General features: G+C 41.8%; 1 long non-coding RNA gene across 2 annotated transcripts in view; it reads left to right on the forward strand.

Moving 5' to 3' along the window:
* LOC107109398 overlaps positions 1-5,563 on the forward strand; it is an 81,698-nt gene extending 76,135 nt beyond the window's left edge. For both annotated transcript variants that reach the window (XR_001482473.1, XR_001482474.1), the window contains exon 8: positions 5,225-5,563. This is a non-coding gene — a long non-coding RNA (uncharacterized LOC107109398). The remainder of the gene's footprint in view (positions 1-5,224) is intronic.
* Positions 5,564-26,045: the final 20,482 nt, after the last annotated feature.

Raw genomic sequence — 26,045 nt, forward strand, 5'->3', positions numbered from 1 at the left:
TTTTCTTCACTGCATACATGTTGATCAAGTAAAACATGTTCTGATGGATACTAGAACATTTCTTAGAATCTTAGGGGGGATTAGAGGTAACAAGAAAGGAGACCTGCGATACTCACGGAGGGGGGGGGAGAAGAGCTCCACGCAGAGCAGGAGGAGTAGGAAGCAGCAGCAGCAGGTAAGCCTCCCCCCCCCATCCCCGGACACCAGCGGTGTGGCCTAAGCGGCTGCCAGCCACCGAGCCTGCCAATCCCCCCTCCTGGTCTCCTCCCCTCCACCACCACCCCCAGCTCCGGGAGCGAGGCCTAAGCAGCTGCCAGCTGCCAGGCCTCGCCGATCTCCTTCACCCCCCTCCCCTGGTTTCCTCCACCACCCCCAGCTCTGCCAAACAGAAATAAGTCTAAGAATTCTGCAAAACTCAGAGATGATACCTGCTTGTTTCCTGATCCTAGAATTTCCCCACAAGCATCTTGGCAACCCAGATCCATGGGCTTCACCACAGGACAATCTGTTCAGCTGTGCAACACAGCATGCTATCTCTCAGTGTGTAATAGCAAGCGAACCCTTATCAGCCTGGCAGTCGCTTTAGAAACTGTCTGGAATGAATGAAAGCATACAGCACATTGCCTGGGGGTTGACATTCATCTTCTCTTTCCATAAGTAAATGTGCACAGTGTGCTTTTTCTTCCATACCTCCATGGGAACCCACCCCCTCTAAAAATCAATAATCTTACTCAGGGTTTAATAATTATGATGCAGAACCCTATTCGTGAACCACATTAGCAAGAATGTTTACTTCGTACCTGTAAAAATCCTGAAACCTAATTCAGTGACATGCATATCACAGAACATCACCACGTACACCCACACCCATTTGTACTGCATTAATTTCAATATTGGACATTCTCCATTAAAATTACTGAAACGGCCCTTGAATCTGTGCCCTCCACATGTGTATGTGTGCCTCACAGTTTTTCAGGATGGGAAATGTTATGTCCGCACACCGCCACTAGGCACCAGCGGTATGTGACCAGAGCTTGGCTCCAAAAGAACAATGGGAACTAGGATCCTGGGACTCCTAGTCAACACCTATAGGAACTGTGGCGGGAAGTTCAAACCCGCCAATGGGACCTGTGGGTGGCACCCGGGGACTGTATATAGTTGGTCATTCGACCATTTGTTGGTTGTTATGTTGTGTGCCAATAAAGTATGAGCTGCTAATCACTCAGCGACTGTCTTCACTACGCATCAAACCCAGTACACAACAGGAAACATTGTAAACATATCATACATTCTGCTGAAAACTATTCAGCCCTTATTGATGGGAGAGAAAATAGTCCTGAGGCACATGAATAGGAAAAGAGTGAGGAAGTAGTTTCTCGTACAGCAGGGCCAAGCTACTGCCTGAGTCCATAATTACCCTGCCTCCCTGTTGATCCTGCTAACTCATTTGAATTAGCAGCAATCAGTGTAGGAACTTCTAGGTACAAACTCATCTGCTTTCCTGAAGCATTCTAAAATCATCTCATACTGGACAATTCAGACTTTAAATTGTTTCCACTACTTCCTCTGTACATACATATAAACAGGTTAGAAAGTATAATTACAGGGTTTTTTGCAGCATGTTTAAATGTAAGTGTGGTGGCTCTCTTTTACATTACTTATGGTAACAATATAGTTTGTGTATTACTCTGGAGTAAAGTTGTGAATTCTGCTGCATTAAAAGCATAGTAAAAAAATAGCTTTTGCTGACCAGCCAGCTTGTTTCTTCTGTGGACTGCCTTTCTCCTTAAGGAGGAAGTTTGCCAAGGGACTGGAAGGCCATGAAATAGAAAATTGTATATTCTTTCTAAAATACAGGCAATATAGTGCGGTGTTTTGGAAATTGTCTAGGCAGATTTGGGTTAAAATCTCTGATCAGTTACCAAGTTTACTGGGTAATATTTAGCCAATCGGTATCTCTAATCCTGAACTATCTCACATGGTACTGACAGGTCCTAAGCAGTGAAAGCAGAGCTGTGCTTCCAGGGGTTTTTGAACTTTTTGAGCCTGTGGGCATCTTTTGAGAGGGGACATCACCTCCCCACAGTGACTTCTGCTGGAGGCGGAGCTAACCCCAAATGGTTTCTGCATAGGGTTGCCAGTTCCTACCTTTCTGCTGGCAGGGGATCCATGGGTACTATCCGTGGTGATGTCACCGGGAGTGACACGATGATGTCACCCAGGGGTCGTTTCATTGAAAAAGAGCTAGGGGAACTCATTAGCATAACTCATTAGCATATGCCACACCCCCTGACATCACCGGAAGTGTGTCATAAGGCCACACACACCACCTCCAACGGTCCCGGCCGCCGGCGGCGGCCTTGCAGCTCCACTGCCGAGCCCCATGAGGGGCCCGGTGGTGGACCTGCAAGGCCGGCGGGAGTGCAAGGAAGCCCTACGAAGGCCCTCCCTGGCCTCAGGCAGGCAGGGGTGGGGAGAGGCAGGGAGGAAGCAACTTACCCTCCCTCTTCTCCTGCCTCCTCCTGGCTGAATGAGGGCCGGAAGCGGGGTGGCCGGAAGCAGGGGGCGGGGCTTCATCATGTGCCCCGCCCCCGTACCTCACTCGGGGTAACTGCGATCCCTTGCAATCCCCCCTAAATGACCTCTGATGTCACCCATCACCAGTTTGTAGCCAATTTTACCATAGAGTTTTGCCCAAAAACTAGAGTGTTACCCCCTGATGCAGCAACACAATGACATAATTTCCAGGTGATGTCATTGCACTGCATTTGGGAGCATTTGTGGGTGGGGAGAAGCCCACAAAATTGGGGAACCCTCACCCGGACTGGGAGCCTGGCAACTCTATTCTGCAAGATACAGAGCCAAACCCAAAATGGCTTCTTCGGGGATGGAGCCTGCTGTGAACTGCCTCTTTAAGAGGCTATCCCAGTAGGCCTCAGAACAAGCAGGAGAGTAGGAGGGACTCAGTGCTTTTCTTCTCAGCCTTCCTGCTAGCAACCTGGAGGACTGCAGGGTTTACTAAGAATCTGCAGAATCAGGTCAGGACAACCCTGGCCTAGAGCTCTAGAAACAGCCCTACAGTTACTGTTGATAAAGAGGCGTTCAGCCAAATGGAACTGGGTATTTGTTGTTTGCTCCACTACCAACCTAGCAGTTCGAAAGCAAAAAGTTGCAAGTAGATAAATAGGTACCACTTCAGTGGGAAGGTAACAGCATTCCGAGCGCCTTGGTGTTTAGTCACACTGGCCACATGAACACGGAAATGTCTTCGGACAGCGCTGGCTCTTTGGCTTTGAAACGGAGATGAGCACCGCAACCCTAGAGTCGGATTCAACTGGCTTTCGAGCAAGGGAACCTTTACCTTTACCACTACACAAAAGAGCCAATCTCAAAATGGCTGCCTCAGGAGGCAGAGCCAAACACAATATGTCCCTCATCACTTTGCAAAACAATCACAGATAGGGTTGCCAAGTTTGGGTTGGAAAATACCTGGCTACTTTGGGGGTGGAACCAGGAGAGGGTGGGGTTTGGGGCGGGGCCTCAGCATAGTACAGTGCCATAGAGTCCACCTTTTTAAAGCAGCCATTTTCTCCAGGGGAGCTGATCTCTGTCAGCTGGAGATCAGTTGTAAAAGCGGGAGATCCCCAGGCCCCACCAGGAGGCTGCAGACCACAAAGAAAGATCATGGAAAGGAAGGTAGAAATGAGCAGAAACAACTGTGATATATTATGCCAGAAGAAAAATATGCAGGCTTATAAATTCTTATCCACTATTCAGTTTACTGTAGAAAGTCAATTTTTCAGAATTATGAATGATTTCTGAGATATTGACTTTCTACAGTAAACCAAATAGTGGATAAGAACTTATAACCCTGCGTATTTTTCTTTTGGCATAACATATCACAGTTGTTTCTGCTCATTTCTACCCACCTGGAGGCTGGCAGCCCTAATCACAGAAGGGGAATAAAAAGAAACAAAGGAAAGTCTAGGGGGAGGAAGGAAGAAAGAGATGAAGGAATAAAAAGAAGGAAAGCCTGAAGGGAGAATGTAACCGGAAGCCTACCAGTCCTCCTGATTCTTCTGTGGCTGTGACTAAGAACATAAGAGCCTTGCTGGATTAGACCAATGGTTCATTTAGTTCAGCATACTGTCTCACACAGTGGCCAACCAATGTCTCTGGAGGGCCAACAAAAGGGCATAGAAGCCAAGACCTTCCCCTGATGTTGCCCCCTGGATCTGGGATTCAGAAGTTTAGTGCCTCTGAATGTGGAGGTTACCCTCAGTCATCACTGTGGCTAGTAGCCACTAATAGACCTATCCTCCATGAATCTATTTAATCTCCTTTTAAAGCTGTTTATTTCTGTGGCCATCACTATATTGTCTGGCAGCAAATTTCACATTTTAAGCACTCTCTCTTGCAGCCATGGAAAACCCTCCCCTTTCTGAAAAGCTCACTAAGTGGTAGGGGCAATGCTGGTGGCAGGTACCCTAGTGCCCATGGGTGCTATGCTGGGGAACACTGTGCTAAAGGAATACAAGTCCCCTCCCATGTAGCTTTCTGTGCCACTCAAAAGGGCGCTCCTGCCATTCACTAGACCCAAAGGAACAGTGCGGGGAGCATATTGTGTTTGTGAATCTGCAGCAGGAGCAGACAATCAGCAAAAATCTTCCTCCCATTCTTCCATTGCAGAAGATGCTGCCATAACGATGAAATGGCAAATTAGGATCTTAGCCTTTGCACAGTGGGCTCACATTAATAGATTGTGTGTACTAGCCCTCACAGAAGCTGAAAATCCAATAAATGTGGCAGGAACAATGCAGAGTTTTGTGACCAAGGAATTCCTTATAAGAGCCCACTTCATAAAGTGTATCAGGATCAATGTTCCCTCTAAGCTGCGGAGTCTTGTGAGCAACAATTCTACTTTGTGAGCTACTGGCATTAAAGCTGTGAGCAAACAATTTGGCTGTTGCATAAATTAGTTTGCTCTGGAGCCCTCCTTCCTGAGCTAAGGCAAAAATGTGTGAGCTGGAGGCTAAAAAACTGTGAGCTAGCTCACACTAACTCAGCTTAGAGGGAACACTGATCAGGATGTCTTATTTGAAGGTGCTCTTCTGAAATGTGCCCTCAAATTAGCTTGTACTTCATTTAGAAATTGTTCTTTCTGTTCCTCTGCTTCAATTTAGCACTTTGTTATGAAATAACTTCTTGTTTTTTCCCCCTCTAGCTTTTCCACAATAATGACATAATGCCTGCTTCCTTTGCCAATCCTCTGTATGGCACATCTACCGAAAAATGGGGAGATGCTGTGAAATGTCAATGAATACGGACACAAAATAGGACAGAGACTTCATGAAGTTTTATCTGACAAGATATCTTTTTCTTCTGTTTCAGATGATAAATAGCATTAGCAAAATGAATGAAAATGGAATGATTGCCATATTAGAATAATTATGTTCTCCAAATAACGCTTCATTCAAAATAGCATCCACCCACAAGAGAAAATGCAGTCTTACATGATATTTATGTTGGCAAGCAACAGTCTTGGGTAATTTACTTTTGAATTCACGGCATGTTTGAAGACTTCATATTCCAGTGTGTTAATAAAGAAAAGTTTTGTTAATCAAAAGCAGGATTTGGGTTTTCACGGCATTCTACTTTTACTGCTATTATTGAAAAATGATGACTCAAAAATGTTCATAATTTAAACTTTAGGAAAATTCCAAAGGTTGTGTTAATGCTCCAAAGTACAGACACAAAAGAACAGTCTTCAGTGCAATCCAAGTGATCCAAGTGATTGGAAATGGAAATGCTCAGGGGTTGGGATACTTGTCTTGAGGGTAAGTAAGGAATGCAATGAAAGTGGGTTCAATGGTCCGAGGTTCAATCCCAGTAAAAATGATCAGGTGGTAGGTGTTGTGAACGATCTCAGACTGAGAGAGCCAGTGCCAGTCAGAGTAAACAATACTGACCTTAACAGATCAGTGGTCTTAGTATAAAGCAGCTTCATTTCTTCAACTTGCTGTAGTACATGCTTGAAAGAAATAGTTCCTATGCACTTTACTAATATCCATACAGATTTTCATGAAACCAAATATAATTTCAGTGGCCACATGATCCCATCCCCTGTGTTAGCTGATGCAGTGCAAAGAGCTCCCTTGAATTAATTCTGGTAGCTTCATCAGAGAAGAAGAATGTAGATTTAGGTTCTGTGTATGATTTTATAGCTCAGTGAATTTGAGTGACAGTTCTTTCCAGTGTGTCCTTTGAATTCTGCTCAATCTATAACAGTGTTCAACTATTTCCCATTCTTAGGCAACTCTTAGTAGTTATGGGTAGAAAATGGAATATCCCCCACAATATGAGCAAAAGCTGAATTGTGATCAACATTAGTAATAGAGGGCATTTCACAGTTTCAAGTGTACTTACAAAACCCGATTAACCCATTTTATGGTTGGATGGTGCCCACACACACAAACTCACACAGAATACTTTAAAAAGATCCCTATATAGCTGTTTGATATAATGCAAAAATTGAATGAATTTTTGAATGTGCTATTTTTATAGCCGTTTTCTGTCACAGGAAATGAGACTTGTCAGTCTTTTGGACAGTCTCTGCACCAAGATGGGACTTTTACCTAAAATCTGCTCCAGATTTTGCATTTAGATAGCATTTGAAAAAGAAATATAATAGATGCTTTTCCCTTTCATCTCTCCTGTCCTGCAATCATTGTTCAATACATTTACTGCACAAAGCACAAAAGATTCATTTATATTTCCAAAATGACAACTGCCTTGAGTTTGATGGTCCAGTAGCAGCAATCTCATTCAAAACAGACTATGGCTATATTTGAGAAAGTTACTCCAATCCTCAGGTTTTTTTGGTAACATTGATACAATGAAGAAGAAGAACATGAAGAGGAGGAAGAGATTGGATTTATACCCTGCCCTTCACTACCCAAAGGACTCTCAGAGTGGCTTACAATCTCCTTTCCCTCCCTCCCCACAACAGATACCCTGTGAGGTAGGTGGGGCTGACAGTCCTCTTTCAAGAACTGCTCTTTCCAGAACAGCTCTGAGAGAACTGTGACTGATCCAAGGTCACACCAGCAGATGCATGTGGAGGAGTGGGGAATCAAACTCAGTTCTCCCAGATTAGAGTCCACGTTCCTATCCACTATACCAAACTGGCTTCAATAACTAGATGCCAGTGTGGTGTCCTGTGCCAGTGTTAGCGATGTACTTTGTGGAGGCACTGTTGCAAATGGTGGTATTAAACATGACATAATTGGCCTACTCCAAACTAATAAACATATGTGCTCTCAAATTAGGAATACCATTTGCCTACTTATAGGAGGAGGCCTCCTGATGGTTGGGCTTTTTGCCCCACCCTCAGCCCTCTGAATGGCAGGAGAAAAGGCCCAGGCAGGAAATGACATTCAGTGGTGCATATACCTGAAAACCTAGATGTGGTGTAAGTACATCAGACGATGCTCTGGCCATTCATGAAAACTCCATGGAATGGCCAGAGAATCACCCAACATGCTAATTTCACATCCAGGTTTTTGGGTGGATGCAATGTCAGACGTCACGGGAGATGCCAGCCAGCTGCTTGGTATCCCTATCACAGGGTAATGTAGTGACTTAAAGGCATTCGTAGTATATATTAAGAAATTCAATTTGACACTAAATTTTTATTTTCAGTGGAAGCTTTCTTTGGGTAGATTACATGAGCTGGCACTGGAGATTTGTGTCACAAAAATAAATGTAATGCTTCTCTTTGACCCTCTATCATACTGCTTTTCTCCCCCTTTCATGAGGCAGGAGCTTTTCTGGCTGCAGTTTCTCATATCGAGTGCTCTGTATTGATTATGGGTAACTATTGTGATACTGAGTTGGCTCTGTCAAAAAAAGATACATTATGCAGCCCAAGTTAGAAAATGGACATGTACTATAGTTTAGGAAATTAGGAAATACAGTTTCTGCCACAGTTTTCATTTTGCTCCCTTGTCCCAATACAGTATAAAGTCGATTAGTAGGCCACTTAGGCCCTGATCCAATTTTGGCTGTAATTAATGAAAAATGTCAAGCAAATTGAGCAAGCTTCTTGCTGGGCTCAAATCCCTAGGCAAGTATTTATATTATACCCTCCTGGCCTTCTATAAAAGAAATGCATTTTCCTTTGGACTGCCAGGAGGACTGGAAATAAGAAAGGGATAAAGTGTTTGTGTGTGTACATGCACACATACATAAATCTTTCCTAGTTCAAGGTCTGGATATTTTACATCTCTCAGAAAGAACAAAAGATTGTGCTCGCTTGTGTAACACCAGTTTCTCCCACCAGCCTCAGTTGAGGGAAGAATTTATGGGACCTGGGTTTTTTAATGGGGAGTATGACAAGAAAAAAGAAGGTAGAAGTGCCTCCATCCCAACAGGAGGGACGACCAGTAGGCAAATAAAGAAGAAAAAAAGGTCAAACTCAACTCTCAGACCCCCTCCAATCACCCATAACCAAACAGAAGTAGAACTTAAAATCGAAGCAGGATTTAATTCAACAAAGAGGGATGGGGAATGAAAGCAGAGCACACATATACAAACCCAAACTTAGACAACACAACTTAAAGTTGGAACAAAAAAATGATTAGAGCCTTTTACTATATATGGCCGCCTTCTCAAAGCCTCTCCCACTCTGCTTTCTGTGGTTTAGCTGTCTGTCATGCTGCTGCTGCTGTTCTTCAGGCTTTTGTGCTGCTGCGGATGTCTGGCAGCTGCCGCTCTCTTGAGGCTCCTCAGGTCACTCTCTTCTCTGCCCTTGGACCCACAAGGCTCCTGCCTCCTTTTCTCTCCTCAGAAATCCCTCTCTTTTCCCCTTAGAACCCCTTTCCTCTCAGGACTGTCATTTTCCTCAGCCCTTTCCTATAGTTTCCCCACAGGGAGAAAATACCTCCCCCCCCAAAAAAAGAACTCCAACAGAGGGCCAAACCCACAGGGTTACACTTGTATATAAAATGTGTGCAAAGTTAGTGTTTGCCCATTGTCCAGCATTACAGTTTCAAACTTCTCTTAATGTTTTAAATTTTTATTGAAAGAAAGAAATAACAGATAACAGAAAAATAACAACACAGAAATAACAAAAAGGAACTGGATAAAATAAAAAGGTGGCTTCCGGTTTTCTCGGCAACAAATATAAGTATGATTACAAAATATTATCTTACTCTATATTTACAAGAAAAACTCTCTTTTTTCTATTGTCTAAATTCCTTATACATCAAATCCACAAATAATCAAATCATTATTATGTGTTTCACCAAAAAAGTCTATAAGGGGTTCCCAATCAGCAATAAATGAACTTATTGTCTTTAATCAGTGAAGTAAGTTTAGCCATCACTGCAAGTTCCTGCGCCTTCACAAACCAGTCCTCTATTGTAGGCAATGTTGGACTCTTCCACCTTTGCACATATAAATAATCTTGCTGCCGTTGTCATATATAAAAATAAACTTTCATGACTTCTTTCTAGCTGAGTGTCCATCGGTCTCAAAAGAAACAACTCTGGTTTCAGTTATATATTAATCTTTAAAAGCTTCTGGAATAATAATTACATTTGTATCCAATTATTTTTTTGGCTTTCTTTACATGTCCACCATATATGGTAAAATGATCCTTCATGTTGTTCACATTTCCAACATAAACTCAAAGTACCTTTATACATTTGGGCCAATTTTACCAGAAGCAAATGCCAAAGGTACATCATCTTGTAAAAGTTCTCTTTAAGACTAAAACTTAATGTAAATTTCAACCTTTTTAACCACATATTTTTCCATTGTTCCATTCGTATATCATGAACAAAATTTTTAGCCCATTTTATCATAGATTCTTTTACCTGCTCTTCCTCTGTTTCAAATTTCAACAAAAGACATATTTTGGCAATAATATGTTCATCATTTGTACATGGTTCTGTTTCAGATTTAGTCTTAGAATGTTCAAAATTATAATGCCTTTTATCTACTTTAATTTTTTCTAAAATTTGTAAATAAGAAAAGTATTAGCAAGTATATCCTTCTGTTGTAAAACCTTTTCTTCATTTTGTTTTATATTCACCTTGTGAAAATACTGACATATCACAATATGTTAACCATTTATACAAACTTGTCATTTGTCTTCTAAAGTGAGCTTCTTGTCATGATAGCCATGGAGGTATTTTCAGACAAAACTTAGGTTTATATTTATTCCATATCCTCAAAACGGCACATCTAACATAGTGGTTATTAGATTTAATTAACAGTGGCCCCGGTCACACGGAGCATTAGCCACGCTAGAGGGATGGAAGACAGGCTGATTTTCCGGGCACGATCTCACCGCCACATCTGGGAAGCGTAGAGCTCCCGTGGTTCACCCGAGGCTTCCCACCAATGACGCGTGGTAAAAAACTAGTACCTCGGAGGTACTAGTTTCCGGAAACCGCGGGGCAAGGGCGGGCGTCTGATCGCGTTTCCGGTGGCATCCGGTGCCTGCCCATGCCCCATTGCGAAAAGGTTTTTTTTCTCCTGAAGTCTCCAGGGATGCGCACAAGCACCCAATGGGGCATGCGCATACTTCAGGTTACAAAAAAACCCCGCACAACCCCGTTTGCTGTGCCGCGCCGCTTCTTTGGTGTGTCGTGTCCTCGTCTACTCCATCCTAACCACGGGACCTCAACGGGACCGCGAGGGGACGCCTGATTGCGCAGTCGTGCATTATTTCGCTGCGGGGCAAACAGCACGCCTCCCCCCCCCCGCAATATCCAGCCCGTGTGACCGGGGTCTTAATACAGTTTTAAACTTCTCAAATTTCAACAAAACTCAGTTTAAGCTCTAGCTTTCCAAATGGTTAATGGACAAGGCCATGGTAGCATGAAAACAGTTTCGCACCAAAAATCACAGTGATCTGATAATGTTAATTTTTGAGCATATGGCAATATCCATATGTTCCAGATACAGAATACTTCGGGTTGCCAGCTCTAGGTTGGGAAATACCTGGAGAGTTTGGGGAGGGACCTCAGCGGGGTATGCCATAGAGAGGGTATAATGACACAGAGACTCCAAAACAGCTATTTTCTCCAGGGAGCTGATCTTGGCTCTCTGGAGGTCAACTGTATCAGAATACTCCATGCAACACATACTCAGTATATAGCCAATCTCAATGGATGCAGAGAGAAACTAGTGTCAGATTCAACTCTGAGATGGGGTTACAGCAAGTGGGGTCCGCTAGGTCAGTGAATAAGGTTCATGGGGTCAGCTGAATACTCTAGAACAGGAATCAGAGCCCCTTCCTTCCTTCCTTCCTTCCTTCCTTCCTTCCTTCCTTCCTTCCTTCCTTCCTTCTGTAGTTACCCTCCCTACTTTTATCCTGTTTGGCCAGGGTTTAATGGTGGTGCACAAATCTACAGTGCAATCATAAACAGAAGCCAGTTTGGTGTAGTGGTTAAGTGCCTAGACTCTAATCTGGGAGAACCAGGTTTGATTCCCCACTCTTTCACATGCACCTGGCTGCTAGATGACCTTGGGCCATAGTTCTGGCACAGCTGTTCTTGAAAAAGAGCAGTTTCTGTCAGAGCTCTCTCAGCCCCACCTACCTCACAGGGTGTCTGTTGTGGGGAGGGGAAGGGAAAGGAGTTTGTAAGCCACTCTGAGACTCCTTTGGGTAGTGAAGGGCGGGGTATAAATCCAATCTCCTCTACTTCTCTTCTTCTTCTTTATGGTCTATTGGTACAACTACATTTTTTACCCAATAGGCGTTTAAACTCAAGGTCTCTGTGTGTGCTTTTGATCAGGGTTTTCTATTATATTATTTGCCAATCGCAAGATTGATTCATTTATATGTTTATACCATTTTTTCATAATAACCTTGTAAAGTAGATTAAGGGGGAGGGGAGAGAGAGAGAGAAGACTGGTCCAAGGTCACCCAATGAGCTCACATGGCAGGGCTGGAATTTGAACCTTGGTCTCCCAGATCCTAGTGTGACAGTCTGCACTTGTGTACCATGCTGGCTCTCCAGAAGTGGTATGTATAAGGTATACATATTTTAAATAATATGTTAAATCATTTCAAATAATAATGGACCCCCTCCCATTTGCTATTAGCCATAACAGAGCAAAAAGACAGGGGGAGTTGATATCATATTCCTAATGCAAACTGAGTCTTTCCAAAGCCGCTTTTTAAGGTCCAAAGAAAGTGATCCTTGGGGTTCCCATGTAACATGTAGTTTAAGCCCCAGTCCTTCTGATCTTTTATCTTTGCTTTATCCTCTTCCTCCCTTTCAGTTTCTTTGCTCTGCTATTAATCCTCTTAAAAAAAAAAACACCCTTATCTCTCAAGCACAATTTCTTTACTTTGTTCTTTTCATGTTGCTGTTCTGTATGCCAAGAATGTTTTCCTACAACTTTCTTCTTTTTCCCCTTAAGATGTTATTGAAAATTCACCTTTTAACTCTTCATGATATCTATGGGCCCCCTCCCACTTTTCTTCATCTGTTGTGTTTAAACCAGCAGGTAGGGCCATGCCCCCATTCATGTTTTATACCACAGCAGAAGCAGTAAATGATGATGATGAAAGACATGATGGGGAAGCAAATTCATGGCCATTCACCCATCCAGTGGGCATGCCTGATGCACAGGTACCAAGTGTAAAATTTACACAGGGCATTTTTTTCACATAACAGAGATCAGAAACTTGAAATGCTCTGCAATATATCAATCTTTTCCCAGAGTTCTGCTTCAATTATGTTTCCCATTGCTTTGGAAAACAAATGGCAAAGAATCTGCAATTTTCATTTTATATACATGTCGCATATAAAGCATTTATTCTCTTAGTGTATACATGCACCTTTATAGCATTTTTTGCTTCTCCTTCTGTATAATCTATGTTTATAGAAGTTGGTGTTTGAAAGTTAATTAAAAATAATCTTCATCCTACAGATTAAAAATAAGGTGCCCCCTCTGTTGCCTGAAACATTTTGTGGTACACTGCTTTAGTCTTTGATAGCAAGGCTGGGCCATTCTGCCTGCTGTGGATGACACCTTGCTTAGAAAAATAAGAACAATAGATCCTGGAGTTGTCTGCAAATATAATTATGCATTCAGTGACTCAGTTTTATGGTGTACACCTGCAGCACTTATTCACACTTGATCAAGAAAGAAGAGAGGTAGAACTTCTCAAAGCTAATTAAAAGCTGCATGTCTCTCTCTTCCAGTCTCCACTGGATGATTAGTCCAGTGTTATCCTCCCACTTCAGCTGCAGGAGTTCAATTAGGAACTCATGCAGCAACAGCCTCTCCTGCATCTTCTCCTGGAAAGCAGTCCCAAAGCAGCAGACCCGTCATTCATTCATTCATTCATTCATTCATTCATTCATTCATTCATTGTACACATATCCCACTTTTCAACCAAAATTGAGTTGAAGAAAAGAACCCCAAGAACAGCAATTAAAAATGATTTATCAATTCAAACATAATAAAAAGGTGCTTGGAAAGGGATTGTCAGTGAAGTCTGGGTCCAGGCACGATGGACGGAGGCCTGGCCGTTGCTTCCCCCTCTGGCTCCCTAGATAGCAGTTGGTGACTGGGAGGATAAAAGGCACAATGTAAATACATTTAGCAAAGGATGCTTTTCCTTCCACCCTCCTCTGCTGAGTGGTTCCAGATAAAAGGGTCACAATGGATCTTTGCCACTTGATTTTTGAAAATGTAACTAATTACTTGTAGCATTTTGTTAGATGATAGGCATGTTCTGATCTCTTAAGCACAAGGGCTTGTAGATGGAGGCTACCTCCTATTCACTCCTTTTTGAAAAAGGCTTTTGGGTTATATTTAATTCACACACATTTGGTTCCTTTAATCATTTTGTTTGTTGTTGTTATTTTACTCATCTCATAAGACATTTGAATAGTTGTGGCAGTAGCAATATCTAGGCCCCTTCAACTCTTTACAATATCTCAGCTGTTGAGAAAAACTAGGATTTATTTGATCTTGCTTGGTGTAAAACCATTTAAAGATAAGTGGGCAATATGAAAACTAATGAGTTTCAGTAGACCAGAATTATGTGTACCATATAAACAGCTGTGTTGGCAGAATGGAGTCCTGTACTGAAGATGGAAAGTTATAAGACAAGCAAATGCTTCCCAACCAATTGTCCTTGAAACCCAAGAGCAGGGGGTGATTTGCAGGGAAGAACTAGTGAGTGGGATTATTCTCTCAAATTATCCTGCCCTGCAAATGGCTCCCACACCATTTTAGATTTCCCCCTCAAGTGAGTTCCAGTTTGATAAATAGCTCATCTGGGAGGGAAATGATTAATTTGAGGTTCACCTGCAGAGAAGGACATGGAAAGAGGTAAAGATCTTGTCCTCTTACCTACCTATTCTCCCCTACAAATGCTGCCCTACCCTGCACTCATGTCACTTTGGCAAACATAAGTTTGGAAACGTTAATGCCAAACCAAAATCAGGGGTGGATTGGCCATTAAGGATACCAAGGAAAGTTGTGGTGGACTGATGGACTGGGGGCTGTCCCCATGAGGTGGGCGAGAGTCACCACTGTTACAAGTTGGTGGCCCCCATAAGGGGGGTGAGAACTGCTACTGCCACAAGCCAGCTGCCCCACCTGACAGGATCCAGTGGCCCTCACCCAGCAGAACTTAGACAGGTGTGAAGTGGTTGCGAGCTGCAAGCTGGCAGCCTCTGCTTTGCACAATGAAGGTGAGTGCAAGCCAAGTGGAAACCACAGTGAGTCCATCCTTTCCTTCCCTCCTCCATCATGGGGGCAAGTCCAGGGATGGGTAGGAATCCTCTCTCTCCTTCACTGTCTTTTGTGTCAGGGGTGGGGCATGTGGTGGACTAGTGCCCTTTCCAAGACCATTCAGCAGTTCTTACTCGTACAACTCATGGGGGGGGGATATTTTGGGGTTTGGAGGGTATTTTGGACATGATCCAGACAAAACTGAACACATTTACATTCCATCGCTCTCAATGGGAAAAAAATTCATGCTGTGCCCTCCTACTGAAATCAATGGGGCTTAAGACAGTGGTGGAACAAACTTGTCTGCCACACCAAATGTACCCTTTCCTGGGCATATCTCTGTCTCCTGGTGAACAATGTGCAGTGTGAAAGAGGGGTGAGTTTTTCTTAACACTTGAAACCACATGGCTATAGGAAACAAAACAGCATCTAGTAAAGAGTTGGCAGTTAACAAATGCAGTAGCAGCATTTGTCCAATTTTTCCCCTGTTGTACACACCTCCTTTCACGTCAAACCCCATGTCATAAACCCATTCTTATTATTCTCTGTCTGTTCTATTTATGAGGATTTGTTCAGGTACTAACAACATAAGTGTCTCTGCTGTGGAGAAAGGAAGGAAGGAAGGGTTCTGTTTGACAACTAAAAAAATCTCTACTGGGGATGGTGGGACCACATGGACAAATGTCATGTGATACAGGAATGTGAAGCAAAGACAGGAATCAGGTGAGGCTGAATGGAAAATATGGTAGGATTCAACTTTATGTAAATCAGTATAGCTAAAAATACGAGCCAGTTTTATTATTTTATGTAGAATCTTTATTTCTAGGATATACTTTTACTTTTGTACAGAATATGGCAAGCAGGTGTTAGTGCTGGTTCCATAGTTCTGGTGCCACCCTATTTAAAACTCTGCTCTTATTGAAAATCATTTGAAATGTGGTGTTGGAGGAGATTTTTATGGATACCATGAACCAGCAAAAAGACAAATCTGAGTTCTAGATCAAATCAAGTCTGAACTCTCCCTAGAAGCTAAAATGAATAAATTGAAGCTATCCTACTTTAGTCATGTTATAAGAAGACAAGAGTCACTGGGAAAGACAATAATGCTAAGAAAAGCTGAAGGCAGCAGGAAAAGAGGAAGACCCAAAATGAGATACATTGACTTAGTCAAGGAAGCCATGACCCTTACAAGGAGAGCTTTCTTGCTCTCTGAATAGATAACGCATGATAGTTAAACTCCATGTTCTCTACAGAAACATAAAGATGCTGTACTAAAGTTCATAAAACTGCAGAAGTTATTTCGCTGGGAAACATTCACAAAGTCTTATTTTGCTACCCAATGGTTAAAACCCATTAACAATTCACTTTAATGATTAGAGGACCACTAACTCTTTTTGAAGTGTTTTTGACACAGTTATAAACTGCAGACTGTGAAATTCAGCCTCCTGTTCTTCAAAGTACCATCCTTCACAAGGGAACAAAAACAAAATAAGACAAAGTGAAAGAAAGGAATAAAGCAGGAAAGAAATGGGAGATGGACTATAAAAGGAATAAAATTTCTCCTGCGTAATCAAGCTTTAGTTTTCCATTTGATTGCACAGCATCGTTAGGATACATCATTTTAATTTTATGATAATATGTAAAAACTCAAAGTGGTAAAGACACTGAATAAAATGAACCATTCATCATTTCCCTATTTATTTGTTTTACAATATAGATCTTTTTTTTTTTGCCTAAGCAGAGATATTTAACAAAAGGATTGCTTGTGCCTTCTAAACATATCTTCTGAAATGTTTCATCTTAGTGTTCTTATTACCTGAACAACAATTAAAGTGGAAACAATGAATAATAAGTAGAAGAGTTTGTACTAGAAACTGTAGTTAACATTTTGGGCTGCTTTTTTTTAACATGAAAATCGTTTCAGGTAGGTAGCCATGTTGGTCTGCTATAGGAGTAATATTTGAGACCAGTGGCATCTTAAAGACCAACAAGATATCTAGGGTATAAGTGTTCGAGAGTCAAAACTCCCTGCATCAGGGGCTTTGACTTTTGAAAGCTTATACCCTGGAAATCTTGTTGGCCTTTGTGCTACTGGACTTGAATCTTATTTTTGTGTCCATGTGTGTCAGACAGTCAATTGTGGGTTGCTCTTCTTTGTCTTTGCCTATGCACAGGTGAGTCCTCCAGGTCAAGCTGTGCCTCAGACCTGATGGAAAGGTGTTTGTAATAGACCAAGCTCTAATCTTAAGTATGGCATGGGGATTCCCTGGGAGAGACCCAGAATTTTCCTTAAAAAGACATTCTGGATAATTTCAAATTGCATAAGTATTTTCTTGTTCCACCCCTAACTTTCTGTCCCATACCCTATCCACTATACTGTACTGTCTGCGATGGAGTCATGCCCATCTCACATGAGGATGTGGGGCTTCATGTCTACTTGTGCCCTCCCCTTTGGTGCATCCTGCTTTGGCCTGAGCCACTGTCCAAGCAATGTAGAGGTGCTCCACCACTGTACCAGATGTTCTTCTCTATCCATCATCTGTCTGTCTGTCTCTCTACCTACCTACCTACCAACCATCTTATCCCACACTCCTCTGAGGAGCTCTGGGTGGTGTACATTATTTTCATTTCCCATTTTGCCCTCACAACAACACCACCATTAATAGGCTGAGTGTCGCTGATCCAAGATCACCCAGATTTATGGATGAATGGAGATTTGAACTCATTCCAACACTTTAACCTCTTCACTGCACAGCTCCCCATCAGCAGGGGATGACATAATTTGATTGCATCCACCAGCATCCTCATGGAAGCATACCACCTCTTGGGGCACACCTGAATGGAACGAGGGGATCTGTGTGTGTCAGCAAAGCTGAGAGCAATGCTGTAAGGAGCTTAGAATTCGCCAAGAGGCTAAACTCTCAAGACAGGACAGTCATAGCTGTGACAACCAGACTAAGATGCATCCACTCCTTTGGGAATCAGTGGCCACTTCAGCAGAAGAGAACAGAAAGTTCCAGTGGAGATGGGGGCAGTGGAATCCTTGAAAGGTAGCTACTAGGCAGCAGCAGTAGTGGAAAGTGACACTGGTGGAAGATCATAGACACCAGCTCTGATCACCTCATATCTTGAAAATCCTATGATGTCCAGGAAGAAACCAATCACGCACCTAAATAAAATGTCCTGATAATCATAGGTGACTGGAATTCAGCAGTGAGGAACAAAGTAGAATCAAATATTGTCACAAAATTTTAGCTAGGAGTGCAAACTGAAGCAGAAGAGCAACTCATAGAATACTGTGAAGACAATAATTTGTTTATTGCAAACATATGCTTCAATGAAAAAGATGATTGGCTGAATGGCCAATACAGAAATCGTCAAATAGATTATATAATTGTAAGCAGAAGAAAACAAGACCAGGAGCTATAAAAGATTCTTAAGTGTAAGGATGTGTTGCTGGTGACCAAAAGCAAGATAATTCATACTGCAGTATTTCGCCATTATTATGTGTTGGTGTGAAAGGAAGAAAGTTGATTCCTTTGAAATGTGGTGTTGGCAGAGAGTTTTACAGATAGCACGAACCTAGGGATGTCCACCGAATGCACCCCTGAAAATGGCCCATTCAGACCCCTTTCGAGCTGCTGCAGGCTGATTCAGATTCTCTGTTCTGAATCGTTGCCACCGAATTTCGGTGGAGATTCGGCCTCATTATATCCTATGGGCCATTGAAATCAATGGCGAAAACATAGGGTATATTCTGGGGGCTGGAGGGGACCGGGTTTGAGGGAGAGGCTCCAAACTCACAGGGTAACTGCTGGAGCCTCTACCCAAGATACCAACTATGTTTGAAGAACATTGGACTAGGGGGTCTAATTCTACGGGCACCCAAAGAGGTTTCCCCCATCCACACCATTGTTCTCTAGAGTGGGAAAAAGTAACTTTTGTTCCCACCATACAGAACAATAGAGGGGATAGGGGCAACCTGTTTGAGGGTTCGTAGAATTGGACCCCCTGGTCCAATGCTCTTGAAACATGGTTGGTATCTTGGGGAGAGGCTCCAGTAGCTGCCCTGCGAGTTTGGAGACTCTCCCTCAAACCCCTTTCCCTCCAGCCCCAGAATATACCCTATGTTTTTGCCATTGACTTCAATGGCCCATAGGATATAATGGGGCTGAAATTGACATTCGGCTGGCCGAAAAACTCCCCAATCAGCTGGTACTGACGAAACTAACATGCGGGAGTCTTACTGCCAGTTGAAATTGATTCTGCCGGATTCTGCCAAAAAAAAATTTTTTGCACACCCCTACACGGAGCACCAAAAATACAAATAAGTGGGTTCTAGATCAGTTGAAGCCTGAATTCTCCCTAGAAGCTAAAAATGACTAAACTGAAGCTATCGTGCAGTGATCACATTAAGAGCAGACAAGAGTCACTGGAAAAGACAGTAATGCTAGGAGATGAAGGCAGCAGGAAAAGAGGAAGACACAACATCAAGTGGATCAACTCAATCAAGGAAGCCATGGCCCTCAGTTTGCAAGACCTGAACAACTCTATTAACAATAGGACATTTTGGAGGACATTAATTCATTGGGCTGCCATAAGTCAGAAACAATTTGACAGCACTTAACACACACACACACACACAATGCCAAATTGTATGCTGTGAGTGATGTTGGCTGTCTATATGATCCGTGCAATGGTGCAGATTGGGGGTTTGGGCTGGGCTCCCAGAAAATGTGATAACATTCTGCACTTTAAAAATGCCCAAGAACAGATGTCCATGAACACCACAATCCAGTAAGAGATCTGCACACATAAGTAGCTTTCTGGATGCTGTGCCAGTGTGTATCTGGATGCCAGTCCCCTTCATCTGAACTCATCATCGAGGAATGTGTATCTGCATCTGGACCCCCAGTGCCTATGTTTGATTAGCTGCCCACTACAGTTGCATTGGGAGCATTAATGTTTGATGTGCTTAAGTCTCCCCTATGGTGGGGATGGAACTGTAGACATGCTCTGAAACACATCCGTATCTAACAATTAAATCTTTCTTTTCAAGAATTATTTGGAAGAACCAAGGCAAAACTTATACAACTGATAAAAAACATGCATATTATTTCCTACTTTTATTCTGAACTTTTGTCCTTTAGGTGTAAAGGAGCAACTAGCTGTTCCTAAAATCTGAATCCCACAGTGATGTAAAGGTGCCATAAAGCATTCCACTGAAAAATGCAGTAAGAAACAATAATCACAGTGTGACTTTTTAATATATTTTTTGCAAAGCAGGTGATTCTTCTGAATGATATATTTTATTTATTTTAAAATGTACACTGCCCAAACAAGAATTCAAACATGGCTATGTACAGACCCTCATTAAATGAATTCTGAAATTTAACACATTCTAGGTAATAGAATTTCTGTTATCATCATTGCAGGCAGAGACTTAAGCTGCAGTATAAGCACTAAATCTATGCAGCAAATCAGAAGTATGCTTTGGGGACTGATTTTGGCTCCAGTTAAAGGGCTTGCACCCTCAATAGAAAACTGAAGCTCCCATGTTTCCTAGTTAAGGGAAAGGAAAGAATCCATGATGAGGTAATCAGTAACTTTCCTGACTTGCCAGAAGTTGAGAGTTCTCAGGTCCTGTGAACATTTCCAATAATGAGAGAAGTCTCAAGGCAGAGGTGTGTTGGAAGCAGGCTGTTAGCTCATCAAGCCTCGGGTCTTGCAAGGGGAAATGTTTTAGTCTAAATCGCTAATGTGTGGTGGGTGTCTGAGTATCTCTAAAACAGACATGTAGGTGACATAGATGCATGTAAATGTTTAGAAGTGAAATCTGTGTGGAAACCATCACATACAAAGGGACTAGTGGACTCAACTGCCAATTTAAAACCTCCAACCTAAAATCTTTCAGAACATATTTTTGATTTAGGAAAAGAGAAATGTTAATTCACTTCAGTTTTTATGCTATGATTTCTGTGCACTTTATTTTGGAAAGATTCAAAGCAGGCAGTAACATAATTTCCTAAAATAAAGAGTCTTGTTAGAGAGGTGTTCAGTGTTTATAATATTGCTAGCATCCTGGTTTTGACATACAATGGCACCTACACAGAGACACTTTATTTTTCATGCAAAGTTCTTATTAAAGTCAGCATAAACCAAGTCTGTTGTTTACTCTGAGTCCAAACTATTCTCTGGGTTAACGTTTTCTGTTCCTTTATAGCTATACACCTGGGTATGCCTTTGGTGTACTGCCAGATTCCTTTGGACTTCCTTTTAGGTTGTGAAAATGCATTGATGTATTAAAGAAGGAAGGATGCCAGGTAAAATGTCTGTTTGGCTTTGGAAACTAAGTTTCTACTCCATGTCCATTCAGCAAATTCCCATTACTCTGCTGGTTCCAATCCATAGATACCAGACAATGCAATGTGCCATCCAGGCCTCAAGGAGTTCAGTCTGCATACCCTGTTTTTTAAAATGGAACATTGGATAAATATGAGAAATTTATACACACAAATATTAACAGGGTACCTGTTAAGTTCCATTTAACTGCACTGAAACTACAAAACCAGGAGGGACACTGCTCACATTGCTGAATTTAGCATGGTCCTTCTTAGCTAGAGTACCACTGTTGCCTCCTGCACCTGCTCTCTTTTGTTGGGATCATTATGCCCAAAACTATGCCACTGTTGGCAGTCATATTGCTCTGTATCCAGAGTTCCAGAACTGCGCTCTTCTATTGAATGAGCACAGTTTGAAAGGTAGTGGCTTCCACAAGACACAAATGCCATTATGTTAATTAGTGCAGCCCAGGAATCTAAATGTAGACTGGTGGCTTCAAATTAAGTTGGTTTGTGTTAAGTGGTGTTTCTTGTAATAAGCTGGCATAAACTGTTGCAGCAATAAGTAAAAAAAACCCAACAACCTTGCTCTATCAGTTCAAACAGTACTGTGTTTTATCTCTTTTTCTGGAATGCAGTTATCTATAGGGATGCTCACATTTTGTGGTGAATGTGTTCAACAATCAAACTTAATGTGAATGATTGTGTTGACCAGATGTGAGCTGACTGCCGGGTCTGTTTGGTTTAGTACTGAATGACTTGAATACCTGCCAAAGAGGTTTGGATCAGATTACTGAAAAACTGTGCATGCACAAAAATGCTGTTGATCCAAATGAATCAGCAGCTATAAACATTGCTGAGAACTATTTAGACAAACATCAAATTGTAGGGTTTTGTTAAATGTGGCATTTATTTATTTATGACTCATTTGTATGACTTGTGACTAATTTAACTGGTTACTTAAACGACTGTCTGCTGAGCACAACAAAGATGGAGGGGAAGTAGAAATCCATTGGGCTGCATGAGCATATGTGAATAGCTGGTTGTGCTGTACTGTACAGTTAGGAAGGAACAGTTGAAGCAACCAGCTTGAACATCCATGCACAAGTCAGTCAATCCATCAAAAACCTGGCTCCTTATTTGTGACTGGTGACCAGAATGTGAGCCCAAATGTGTGTGTGAGGGGGTTTGCATAGCCCCTAGATAGCTATGGTGTCCATCAGTTTTTGCAGGAGCTGCCCATATATTTAGCAGGTGGCGGAAAAAATGAAAGCACACAAAGAAAGCACTTAAGACCAAGTCAGAAGTTCAAGAGAGTTAACCCTCAGGGAATTGTGGTGAAATTAGGAATTAGGTTTTATATAAATTTAGGTTTCATCTTAGGTCAGAATGGTGCTGATTTGTGGAGCCTTTAGGCAAATCACTCTTAGTAGACTCCCTTAATCTGGAAAAGGACAAATGTGCAAACTGAGAATCCATTCACATTTCCTTCTTGGGTACACTGTGGAAAAGACACATGGTGGCACTATTGAAGACGCATTGCACGACATTGCCATCCTCTGAACCTCTGTCTGGATCAGTGTAATGATGAAACATAGCCAGAAACTCATCTTTGGCATCTGTCCTATGGAAAAAAGATCATGGGTACTTTGTACAGTTTAAGCTCCACTCCCAAAGCATGTAGAAACAGACATCTGAGTTACTCTATACTCATCATCATTTACGTACTTCATTTATACCCCACTGGTGCCTATTCCTTGCTTCAATTTGTATCTTTCTAAGGTCTTCCTCTAAACAATCACTAAAGGACAGGTGCTGTTTTCTCAGACTATACTGCCTGAAGGAATTTTGAGTCAAGTGACAAAGCATTCCAGGTTTCCAGATGTGAGATGATCAGCTACCTTCCTTGATGGTTTCTGAGAATTATTATGGAATGGCCTGTCTAATGAGGTCTGGAAGACCCCTACCCTCCTGGCTTTCCACAAGCTATGCAAACTGCACTGTAACAATATAGTTTAGAAAGAAGGTTGGGGTAAAGGGTAGGGACTGCAGACTGTACAGTTTGTACTACCTGTTGCTGTTAAGTAGGCTCCTACTATGTAATATTGCTTTTCTTTAGTGTGTCATGTTAATACTTATGCTGTGCTTCATGTCTTGTTGGTTTCCAGAAGTCCACAAGTCAAATCCCTTTTTTTTTTACTGTCAGGAAATGCAAACATTCGTTATGCTAAAAGATCAATGGCAATTTGTTATGAAGGGAAGAAATAAAGGTGGAATAAAAGTACAACTCAAGATAGCCCCTGCACCACCCCAAAGGGCCATGGAGTGGGAAGATATCAAAGTGCAAAATTGCACAAGAAAATCTACTAGACACATATTGAGTTACTGATGTTAGGGAGGCAGTGGTGAGGAAGGACCAGAGGCAAGTATTTTTCCTCCCTAATGACTGATTATATTAGCTGCCAAGGCAAGGAGGAGAGATAAGAAGTTGGGGCCAAATTCTCATCTGGTAGAAATTAGTCCCAAGGACAAATAAACAGAGCTAGGATGTTATATTAGCTGATCATTGTGAAAAAACGTAAAGAAGATAGAGAGCCAAGGGCACTCTTTAAAGATGGGCTCTGACAAGAGGTTTTTATTCTAAAAATCAGCAGAATGACTGACAACTCCAGTTATTTGCTCAGTGGTTTTATTCCTCTGATCTTTGTTTATCTGCCATTGCATCATTCATGTGACTGCAGATTTGTTTTGAAGATGAGGAACTGGAGTTGACAGACAATGACTTGGGCAAGGTCATCCAACAAGTATGTAGATAAGCAGGAATTTGAACCTGGGCCTCTGACACCTATATCTGAGGATTATTATACATACACTATGCTTATACTTACACACTGCAGTACGGCAACACCTATGGCAATGTTTAAACATAACAAAAACTCCTTAAGATTGTTGGAGGATGTAAGATGTAGTCCTGAACAGTTACATCCTTCTAAGCCCAGTGACTTCAAGTCTCAAAATGGTGTAACTCTACACCATTAATATCTGTAATAGCCATTGAGCTTACTCTTGAACTTGCTCTCAAACTCCCAATGAAACTGATTTAATACCAAATAACCCTAATCTTCCACAGGGTCCATAAAGCTTTTCTGTCCTTATCCCTTCTCATCTATAGTGTAAGGCAGACAGATAATTATCCCAGTGGGTGTTCTTCAAACGCATCACCAATTATGTTCTGATTTCAGGTCTGAAAAGAAAACTATCACTCCCAGGCTCTGCTTTGTTAAATACAGCATCAGTGAATATGCTCATTCTAACAATGAGAAGATAAAAAGTTACTGTTTTCAAAGCAATATAAACTTTTGAAAGGGGAGGAAAGGTAAATGGGACCAAGTGGCTTTGTGCATAACTAGTGTTAACTCATTTTAGCAAGATTTTCAGTGGTTGCCTATTTGTTTCCAGGAATAATCCAGAGCCAGTCAACTCAAGGCCTCTAAAATGCATGGTCTGAGACCATGGGATTAGAACGGTCACCCGAAGCCCTATGATCCTGCACAAGAATGAAGATCATCAAGGTCCTGTTATGGATGCCATCACCACTGGGTGGGGGTGGGGGTGAGCCAGATTGATATAAAACCAAGTCACTAAAATGCTATTTATATTTTTTAAATAATTTGTTTTCATTTTATACTCACTGAAATCCACACAGTGACCCTTTAGATAACTATCAAAGTCTATAAAAAATCCACCTCATATTCACGTAAATAATGGAAAAGATCTTAGAGGGGACACTAAAAGGAACAAGGAATTCTCCTTCAGGGCATCAAAATGTCAGTGCATGAAGGGTGAGAACAATTATAGGAAGTGATATATTTAATGCATTTTTTTAAAAAAAGGATTAAAATAATTTTTGCTGCTTTTACTTCTGGGTTGATGTATGACTGGCTGCATTTAGTTGTTATATTTTAAATTCTGTAGCCCTATTTAGATAATTACAATTTGAAAGGTGAATGAACTTGTTAATTGCTAAGGATAATATTCTTGAAACTAGGAGTGAATGAAGTGCCATAATACTGGTTTCCAGCAGTGAACACAGGGTCAGTTTTTACATTACAGAAGATGCACGGAAATCTCTAGAATTGCCTCTGTGTGGCAGAGACACCGTAAGATGGCTTTAGTGGGAACCTATCCCACCTTGTGCATGCAGAGTGCAGATATAACCATATCTGTTCTAGAAATGAAGACAATCTGTGTGATGAGTGGCTTTTCACACATTGTTATAGCTGCCCTGTAGAAAAGCTAGCCCATGCACAGAAGTGTTTCTAATGTCTTATTATTAACCAACACTTAGGCTAAAGGTCTGGCCCTTGTTGACTACATATAGTAAGAATATTTGAACTCTTGGAGGAGCCATTCAAAATGTTTATTCAAACATCTAAAAGCCATTTATCTCTAATGAAGCTCTGATTAATGATTAAAGGCACATCCTGCACATGGGTTAAGGCTTGAATTTTAACCTTTGTAAGGCTGTCTCTGAGCAGAAGGGTAAATGACAGGACAAGTGACTGAGGGGGAAAAACAAGGACCCAGGACAAGTGATTGAGAAAAACAACAACAAGGACCCAGAAAGGCTGAAGAGAAAGTAGCAGAAATAACAACAGATGTGTCCAGGGAAGTCTGAGAACAACTACTAGATGAAGGAACTTAGTATGCATAAACCACAAACCAAGAAGACAAGGAAAGGCAGAGTCAGCACCTCAGATGCTGAACGATGGGAGTCAGCAAAGAAGACACGCAGGGTGTGCTCATCATGGTTGTCAAGCCAGGATTCTCCCAGGTCTCCATCTCTGGTGGAGAGGTGTAGAACGGCGGTAAACCCTACATTTCTGATTTCCATAATGAGCAGAGGAAGAGAACAGTGAAAGAAGTGTAATCAGA

The sequence above is a fragment of the Gekko japonicus genome, unplaced genomic scaffold (genome assembly GCF_001447785.1).
Source record: "Gekko japonicus isolate JY-2015 unplaced genomic scaffold, Gekko_japonicus_V1.1 scaffold101, whole genome shotgun sequence".
NCBI lineage: Eukaryota > Metazoa > Chordata > Lepidosauria > Squamata > Gekkonidae > Gekko > Gekko japonicus.